Genomic DNA, 3,656 nt, shown 5'->3' with positions numbered 1-3,656 from the left:
GAGACAGATATTAAAAACTGGTATACAGAGATTGGAGGAAAGGATGGGACTCCTACAGCATTTTCTACTTGGAGTGTACCCTTGATAGGTACTGGCAGGTGATATGGAGCCCACACGTGCTCTGGAGTCCTCCGCTCCCTCTCCTCGTGAGGAAACTTATTTATCTTTATCTCATGCCGGATCTAAGAGGCTGCAAAGTATTATAATCCTGATTGACCTTCTCTGCAATGCCTGACTGTAAGTCACTTCACAGGACACTCTGAGAAATGTAAAATCAAGGGGATTTTCTGCTGCCATAGTCAGGCCCACCAGCGCGGTGAATCATTGGGAAAGGAAAAGAAAGAGTTAAGGTGTAAAATGCTCCTGGGCCTGAATAAATAGCTTGGAGGCTGCCCAGCTGAAACTAAAAAAGCAAACCTTCCTGATTGTAAGTCCCTGTGCCCACCAAACCTTGACCCCTCCCCTGAGGAGGATCAAGGTAGCCCACCAAAATCTTGACCACTCTCCCGGTCTATTTAAACTGCTCCCCCAGAAAGTCCCTTCATGGTCTCTTCTCTTCCCCACAACCATGGTTGCTTTCGCGGCTTCCCGGTTCCCCTTCGGGGCCACCCGAGAGTGCAGGGATCCCATTAAACCTGGATATCCTTTAATTCGGCTCACTGTGATTTGTCTTGTTGTGATTTGGTTTGATTGGGATTTTTGTGTCAGCAGAGAGCTCGCATTCCTAACATCTGGAGGTCCCACCAAGATAGGGAAGCCTTTCCACATGGCCTATGGCCACGTGTCGAAAGCGCCCTAGTCCACAATCCAAGCTCTCCAAGCCAGGCTAAAACTGGTTCCCAGACTACAGTGGCTGTGTCTTGGTGAGTCCTTTCTTCTTGTCTATGCTATAGGGTTTTGGGGAACCCATTCATTCATACTTTTGTCGATTATTGGACTCTTGTGGAAGACGCAGGCCCACGCCAAGAGTTTGATCTCAGCGGCTAGACTGGGCCTAGCTGAGGTGGATTTTGTTTGCTTTAGGGATGCCTAGCATTCAATTTCCACGACCCCATTTAGGCCTAAAAGCTATTTTTGTGGATGCGCTGTATAGACTTAGGCCACGCGGTAGGGAATAGACGTTAAAATGAACACTTGCTGTTTAAAGCCAGATCTGCTATTGCCCCTGGGATGCCTCTTACAAAATCTTTATATTGTCTGATACAGTCTGTCCCGAATGCTAATTTCCCTATGTACTACCATCCTCTGGGACCTAGAAAATTTTTGTTGCCATAGGGAGAAATGGGCAGAGCTTACATATGTCCATGGTTTCTGGGCTCTGCACTCTTGTCCCTTCCTCAGGAACCAGTATTTGCAGCATCAGTCTTGGATGCTATGACCACGATGCCTCCAAATTCTCAGTCATCTGGGAATTGGAACCCTGACAATTCCAGCTGGACCATGCAGCCAGAGGCACTGGTCCCTCCCCCACTCCCTCATACCCACATCACCCAACACCCTCCTGTGGAATAACATTCTCCACATTTCTCTCCTTCCCTGTCTCCCTTGCCAATCCAGAAGTTCAAGGTCAACTTCCACCTTACCCACCTTCCTCCTCCCTCTCCCTCCTACCTCATCTTCCCACCCTTGGACCCCTCTGCACACTGGGCTAGCCTCTCCCAATCCTCCCCAGTCTCCTCCCATACACAGATCCCACCATAGCTCCACTCTTCTCTGTCCTCTCCAGGAAGTGGCAAGAGTCAATGGCATTACGAAAGTTCATGTTTTCTTTTCCCTTCCAAATCTCTCAGATAGGAAAGTAGCTAGGTTCCTTTTCTACTAATCCTTCTGCTTATATTAAAGAGTTTTGTTATTTGTTCCGGGCCTACAATCTTACCTGGCATGACTATTATATCATTCAAGCTTCTACTCTCACTCCTGAGGAGCAAAATAGAATTCAGGTAGGAGCTAGGCAATATGCAGACCAGACTCATCTGGTAGACAGTACAGTCCCTGTGGGGGAAGTGGCTGTGCCAGCCACAGAACCACACTGGGACTACCAACCTAGCCAAAGTGGCTGACAGAGGCCAGTCATCATGGTTCATTGTCTCCTTCAGGGTATGGAAATTATCTTGGAAAAAGTGGTTAATTTGACAAACTCTGAGAGATTACACAGGTAGAAGATGAAAATCCAGCCATTTTAAAAAATTGGTTACAAGAGACCATGGTCCAATATACTAGGCTAGATCCAGCCTCCCCAGAGGGAGCCATGGTCTTGGCTACCCATTTTATTTCTCAGTCTGCACCAGATATTAGAAAAAAATGTTAAGAAAGGTTGAGGAGGGTCCCCAAACCCCTGTATGGGAGTTGGTGAAAATGGCTTTTAAAGTTTTTAATGCCCGAGAAGAAACAGCTGAGTCTTCCCAACAGACAAGGCTACAACAAGCAGCTAACCTACAGGCCCAGGCCTTAGCAGCTGCCCTAAGACCACAGGAGGGGGACAAGGGAAGCCAATCACAAAGCTCTATCATGATGGAGCCCAGCCTAAGTCAGCCTCACAGACAAGCTGTTACAAGTATGGCCTAAATGGCCATATGGCACGATATTGCACTAAGCCTCCTACAAGGCTATGCCCTATCTGCCAGCAATCTGGGCTCTGGAAATCACAATGCCCCTGTGTGGGCTTGACCTCTATGCCATGCCATAGAGGTCCTGCCTCACCAGCATTGACAAGTGAAACTGCCAGCCTTTGAACTTCTCAGCCTTGCAGAGGATTGACTCTGCCCAGACTTGGTATATCCCATAACCCTATCCGAGCCTAGGGTAAAGTTGCAGGTAGTGGGTAAGTCCATTAATTTTCTTTTGGACATGGGAGCTACCTATTCTGTTCTAACATCTTACTCGGGCCTTACGTCCCCCTCACCAATTTCAGTTATGGGGGTAGTCAGGACCCATTCTTCCCCACTTAAAACTTTGCCACTGCTCTGCATTCTTGCAGGGCAATTTTTCTCATTCTTTCTTAGTGATACCTGCTTGCCCTGCACCTCTACTGGGTCAGGATATTCTCAGCTACTTCAGGGCCACACTCACTTTAGCCCCCACATACTCTGCTGAGTCGCACTTTATTCTCACTTTACCAGTCTCTTCCTGCCCCAGACTGTTCTGTCCCCACACTCCCTTATTCAGTAGATCCCCAGGTATGGGACGCTTCTACTCCTGTGGTTGCTACTCACCACAGCCAGTGCTAGTTCACCCTAAAGACCCTTCATCCTTCCCTTCCAGACCCCAGTTTCCTATTTCTGAAACCCACCACTGAGGCCTTAAGCCTATTATCACCGTCTCCTACCTCAAGGACTTTTAATTCCTATCAACTCACCTTGCAACACTCCAATTCTTCCTGTGTGAAAGCCCTCTGGCGCTTACTGCCTAGTTCAAGACCTCTGCCTCATAAGTGAGGCAGTCATTCCAGTTCACGCTCTGGTTAACAGCCTTTACAATCTCCAGTCTAAGGTCCCTCCTACCACCTCCTACTTTACTGTTCTGGACCTAAAAGATGCCTTCTTTACTGTCCCTTTACACCCTGACTCATACTTCCTCTTTACCTTCACCTGTGAGTACCCTGACTCCCAGTCCTCTTAGACAGCTTATGTGGGCTGTTCTTCCTCAAGGTTTTCGAG

The sequence above is a fragment of the Alexandromys fortis genome, unplaced genomic scaffold, assembly GCF_014885135.2.
Source record: "Alexandromys fortis isolate MF-2015 unplaced genomic scaffold, M_Fortis_MF-2015_v1.1 scaffold_168, whole genome shotgun sequence".
Lineage (NCBI taxonomy): Eukaryota > Metazoa > Chordata > Mammalia > Rodentia > Cricetidae > Alexandromys > Alexandromys fortis.
This window is presented reverse-complemented; position numbering follows the sequence as displayed.